Below are 6572 nucleotides of genomic sequence, written 5' to 3' on the forward strand. Positions count from 1 at the left end.
TTCTTGCAGGGTCTTGACACATAAGCATGTGCTGCTTGCTGCCCGTCATTGCTATGTTCTCTGGGCCTCAGTCTTCCTTCGATGTAAAATGGGACAATATTTCTTGATCACCCCTCGCTGGACGATAAGGAGGAGGGTGCTTTGTAAACATCAGAATGGGTTCTAAAAATGGGTGTTGCTATGATCTCACTGCTGCCAGCACAAGTAAGTAAAGAGAGAGCCCCAGGCGGGCAGGGCGCCTACTCCCCGACCCATCCCGTGTGGGATTTTTCATAACCTTCTTAAAACAAGAAATGGAGTTGTTTCTTTACAGGCTGTGTTTGATCCCATCTCCATTGGTTCCCATCACCACCCACACAAGGGCATCCCAAGGAGCATTCCCACCATTCTCGGGGCCTCAGTTCCCTCCACCTTCCTTAAAAAGTGAATGCTTACTGTACCAAATTGCTTACCTTCTCAGGGAGGTGGGAGGAAAAGGAGGGAAGGAGGGAGAGAATTTACAACTCAAGAATCTTTTCAAATAAGTGTTAAAAATTGTCTTTACATGAAATAAAAAATTTTTTTGAAGAAAAAAATATTTAAGTCAATGCTTACGACATCAAATTGTTTACCATCTCAGGGACATGGATAAAAAAAAAGGAGGAAAGGAGAGAGAGAATTTGCAACTCAAACAAATTTTTAAGTAAATATTAAAAATTATCTTTCCATGTAATTAGAAAAAAACATTTTAAAGAAAAAGGATAGAAAGAAAAAAAGGAAATGCTTAGTACTATCTTCCTCATTAGGGTGTTATAAATGTTTTATAACAAGGAACTGTGGTGATGGTACAGTGGAAACAAAAGTGGTTCTGGAAAGTGAACATTGCACGCAGTAACAAGATTATGTGATGTTCAACTGTGACGGACTTGGCTCTTTTCAACAAGGAGATGATTCAAGACATTCCAGTAGACTTGGGTTGGAAAGAGCCATCTGCATCCAGAGAGAGAACTATGGAGACTGAATGTGGATCAAAACATAGTATTTTCTATTTTGTTGTTGTTGTTGTTTGCTTGTTTTTTTTTTTCTTGTTTTTTTTTTCCTTTTTGATCTGATTTTTCTTGTGCAGTATGACAAATATGGAAATATGTTTAGAGGAATTGCACATGTTTAACTAATATTGGATTGATGGCTTGTCTTAGGGAGGGGAAGAGGGGGAGAAAAATTTGGAACCTGAGATTTTGCAAGGATGAATATTGAAAACTATCTTTGCATCTATTTGGAAAAATAAAATTATTAAACATTTAATAATAATATTATGTGACAATATTATTATTATTAACAATAAATTAAATAACTAAAAAATTTAAAAAAGAAAAAAGAAACAAGAAAAAGTGGTTCAGGAGTCAGAGGATATGGGTTCAAATTCTGACCATGATATTGTGTAATCCTATCACTTCACCTCCTTAGGCCCTTTCCTCATTTATAAGTTCCTTCCAGCTTCTTCTTCATAGACACATCACTACAGACAGATTTCCCCTCTGTGGCCAACTGAGGCTCCATAGAAGAGATTCAATTCAATTCAAAAAAACATTTATTAAGTACCAACTACAGGCCAGATGAAATGCGAATAATACAAAACAAAAACAAAAACTAGTCCCTGTCCAAAGGGCATTTATTGTTATTGTTGTTTGTCCTTCATTCTTAAAGAGGGCCATGATATTGGGAAGGTAATGTGGTGACTTGAAAGTGAATTGGATTTAAGTGAGGGAGGACTCACTTTCCCCTCCAGAGCCTTCTGGGACCAGTGGCCAGATTTAAATCAGACCTGGAGATGACCCTGGATGTAGTGGGAGGCCTTGCCCTTTACATTCTATGGAAAAAGACAATATGCCCACAATTAAACACAAAATAAGTAGAATCATTTTTGATGTGTGTTTTGAGAAGGGAAAGGAAGGGAGGTACAGGAATGGAGCCCTAACAACTACTTTCCTGGGGGATGATCCTTGAGGAATCCTGGGAAGTGATGGTTTGTTTGGGAAGTTTGGAGATGAGTTTGGAGAGCATTCTAAGAATAGGGTACGCAACCTGGGAAAAAGTAAGGAGCTGGGAGATAGTGTTCTTGCATAAAAAAAGAAATTAGGTTAATTTGAGCAGAATGGAGAGACAGCTAGGGAAGGGTTTTTCCATGCCAGAGTTGTTAGCATTTTGTCCTAGAGGAGGATCTTGTCTATCTCCCAGAGCTGCAGGTTTCAGACTTGATTCTGATCCCATTGTAGGCCAGTGATGGGAGTGGACAGCTGAGGCCAACCAGAGCAGCCTCCAACCTTTGACCTTGTTGCATGGTCTCTGATAGCCAGGTCTTTGGGGTCTGTCATTGGAGAATAAAGGGGGGATGCTCTGGGATGCACTGGGGCTCCCTTCACTTGTCCTAGCCCAGTATGAATACTTAATAAATGCTGGTTGACTTGACACAATCATGAAGAGAACAAGCTCCAGAATTTTGGTAGGTCTTTTTGCTTTATTTCTCTTACAAAAAAATTTTATTAGCATTTTCTCATCTCTACTTCCCAGCTTCCCTGGCCCAGTTAAAATCCTGCTTTTACAGGAAGCCTTCCCCATCCTCATTAACCCCCCTGCTTCTTTCTGTGGATTATTTCCCATTTATCCTGCCTATAGCTTTTTTTTAAACATAGTTTCTTGCAGGTTGACTCCCCCATTCTCCTGGGAGAATCTAGGGTCCCTTTTACCATTCTTTGAAGTTGAATGATATGCCTAAGATCACATAGTTAACTAGGATAGAGCAAACAGGGCTTGGATCTGGGAATATTTCTCTTCCTGAGTTCAAATCCAGCCTCAGACACTTGCTAGCTGTGTGACCTTGTGCTGGTCACATCACATTATCTGCCTCAATTTCCTCATCTGTAAAATGAGCTGGAGAAAGGGATGGGAGGCTTCTCTACTGTGTCTGCTAAGAAAACCCCAACTGGGGTCACGAGGAGTTGGAGAGGACCTCCACAAGATAGGGAATGGGAATCTGAATCCAGATGCTCTGACCCCAAATCCAGCCTTCTGATGGCTTCTGAGAAGGTACAATTTAACTAAAATGAAGCCTGCTGCTATCATAGCATAAAGGAGATAGTAGGGTCATGTTAGACCCGCTCAAAAGCAGGTATTGTAAGAGATGGAAGGGACCTTGGAGACCCGCCATTACAACCTCCTCATTTGACAGATGGGGAAACTGAGACCCGGAGAAGGAGCCAGGACTAGGACCCAAGGTCACGTTCTTTCTGCATCATACATCTCCCAATGGGCCTTCTTGACCTCTCTCCAGGGGTGATGGGACAGCAGTGACCAGAGGCCCTGGACACTCAGCTGGATTGGGATCTGGATTCTTGGGACCGGTGTGGCCCAGCCTGGAGACATCACTTACATTGCCCCAGAAAGTTGGAATAATCTACTCTGCCGTGTTGGGCGAGTTGCTGGGTCTCTGATCCCGAGACCAGGAGGTGTCTTTCTTTCTGAGGGGAGGGGAGGGTGGGAGGAGATGGGGCCATTAAGGGGGATCACCAGGACCCCAGCTGTTTCTCCAGTTGCCTCTGCTGTCGATTGGACTCAGGATTCCAGTGGAGGGCACTTTCCAGCTCATCTCCACGGTCTTATGAGTCATAGGAGGATAGCAGCTGGAAGGGACCTGAGTTACTCCCTAGCCCAACCCCCTGCCCGCCTGTATTTTCACAGCATCAGGGTTTAGGTTGTAAATTTAATGACAACTCAAATGTCACTTTTACCAGAAGCTAAGCTAGTGGGGTCCCCATTCTATGTGGGGAAGCCGAGGCTCAGAGTAGCTTGGTTATTGCCACATGGCCGAGTGACTAGAGAGGCCGGCGGGAGACAGTCTGGCCTTCTCTGCCCCCCACGGCTCGCCTGTCTCTGCGGCAGGCTAGGGTGTGACCAGGCAGGCCTGGCAGAACCCGGCTTTGGCCCGCAGCCCAATTAGGCGTCAAACCAAGTGTACACGAGGTAGAGTTGGGTGGAGCTGGGAGTCAGGCAGGGCTTCCAAACCTGCTCTGCTGGCCCGGGAGTCAGGGCTCTCCGTTAGTGGGAAGCCAGGCCCTGTTTGCTAAGCTGGGCCTTGGGTGGCCTTCCGGGGTGACAGCTTGTGTCTCCTATCAGCGGGCTGGGCCGCCGGGGCCTGGGGATTAGCCCAGACCACTTGTACAACCAGCCCGGCTTCCCACAGGAATCTGGGCCAAGAGGGCACCGGGAGGCCAGGACCGGGGCCTGCTCCCACAGGGGCAGCGGCTGTCCCAGAAACAGGCAGCAGCCAGGCCCCGGGGGCGAGATAGAGAACTGGGGGGCTGCTAGTGCTGGGGCCCTCCTCCAACGGTCTCTTCGGTCACAGTCTTCAAAGTACCGAGGGATCTTAGTCAGCATCTGGCCCAACACCCTCCTCTCCAGGGGGAGAAACGTGGACCCAAAAGGGAAAAGGACTTAGCCAGAATTCTGATCCAGTCTGCTAGGTACTGATGGATCGTGTGACCCTGTTTAAGTGACCCTGCCTAAATCTTCTCAGCTGTAAACTGAGAACTTGGTTGAAATAGATGAGTGACTTGTAGGAGTTTCCCCTCTACTCAGTTTGTATCTTGTAGACATCCCATCATACATGTTACATCTTTCCCCTAAAGTATATGCTTCTTGAGGACAGGATTTATTTTTGCATCTCTCCCACTTAGCACAATGCCTTGGCAAAGAATAAATGAATAATAGATAAGTGAAAAATAAATAGAATAAGTGAATAAATAAATAATAAAAGTAAATAAATGAATGAATCAGCTCTACATCTATGATCTCAGAATTAGAGTCCAGGAGGAACAGATTTAAGGACCTTAGAGTCCATTTACTATGACTCCTTCCTTTTACAGAGAAGGAAACTGAGGAAGGCCTGCCCAAGATCACGCGAGTCAGAACCCAGGCCTTTGCCTTCAGATCTAGGGGACCATGGGCCTGGGTATGCTAAGCCCCGGGGAAGGGGGGACTCCCCAGGAATGGAGGGCAACAGAGAGATTCATGTATTGGATCAAAGGCCAACTGGATCAGGCCTGTGGGCAGAATGGCCTTTCCCAGCCACCCTCGGCGGGAAGAGAAGCCATTCTATGGCACTGAGACAGGGCAGGAAGGCCCCCGTGGGAGGCATGGGAGCCAAGGCTCAGGGTGTGCAGAATTCTTCATCATAAGCTTGGTTTCTTCATCTGCGAAATGGGGTGTAGCCTTCCCCTCCCCCTCCCCACCCTTTGCCTACCTCTCTCTGCTTCAGGGCTACAGTGGGCCTTTGATGGCCTCAGATGAAAGTTTCTGCTACAGACCAAGGTGCTAATTAACCTGGTTCTCCTAGCAGCCTCCCTCCCTCCTTCCCTCCCTCCTCCAGCGGTTCTGGACCTGATCTGGCAATTAAAATACAATCCCATTAGGCACTGTGTTATTATTCTTTTTTTAATTAATTAGTGAATCTGAATCAATGAAGGGAGTGGGGGCTGGAGAGAAGTTAAGTGATACCTTAAGTGAATATGGGCTCCACGCCCTGCATTAGTCTGGAATCGGCACCGGGTGCCCAAGGGGATCTCTGGGTAGAGGGCTCAGAGGAATGTGGGCCCTGAACGCCCCAACGCAGAAGTCTGGGCAGGAGTTTCCCTTGGGCATCGCGATCCGCTGAAAGGGCGCAGAGATCTGGGTTTTAGCCTTGACTCGGCCACTGACCCACCACGCAGCCTTGGAAAAGGTTTCTCAGTTCTCTGGGCCTGCGCTTCCTCACCTGCCAAAGGAGGCAGCTGGAGTTAGATGCTGTCCAGGGGTCCCTCCTACTCCGAGCTCCTAGGAAGGTCTGATGCTTGATGGTCTAAGGATCGCTCTAGTGGTGGCGTTTTGTGTTCCTAGTGTCCTTGCAGCTCTGGCGTTCCACATCCCAAGGAGAACCCTCTACCCGAACAAATGATCCTGTTCCATCCCATCTCCTCCAGCAGATTGCCCCTCTACCATTTCCCCCATCATTTGTCTTCATGTCTCTCCTGGTCTACTGGCTGCTTCCCAATTGCCAACATGTGTGCCCTTGATTCTCCACTCGCAAAATAAACTGCACTCAATCTACTCACCCCCATTAGCTATCTTCCCTCAGATCTCCATCCATTTGTGACTTAATTCCTTGAGAAGGCTGCCTGCAGTGGGCAACCTTTTCTTTCTTTCTTCTCTTCCTCCCTCCTTTCCTCTTCTTTCTTTTTTCCTCTTCTTTCTCTCTTCTCCTTTTTTCCTTTCCTCTGCTTTCTCTTTCTTTTTTTCTTCTTTTCTTTCCTCTCCTCTCCTTTTTTCCTTCCCTCTCTTTTTCTCTCTTCTCTGCCTCCCTCTATTCTATTTCAGTTGGTGATCTCATCAGCTCCCAGGGTTCAATTATTCTCTATGCTAATAATTCTCAAATCTACTGGGCCCTACTAATCTCTGCTAACCTCCTGTCTCTCATTTCCAATTTACTTATTGGGCATCTCAACAGGACATCTTAAATCCAACAACTGAATATGTTGTCTTTTTCCCCAAACCCTCTTCTC

This window comes from Antechinus flavipes, chromosome 3 (genome assembly GCF_016432865.1).
Source record: "Antechinus flavipes isolate AdamAnt ecotype Samford, QLD, Australia chromosome 3, AdamAnt_v2, whole genome shotgun sequence".
In the NCBI taxonomy this organism is placed as follows: Eukaryota; Metazoa; Chordata; class Mammalia; order Dasyuromorphia; family Dasyuridae; genus Antechinus; species Antechinus flavipes.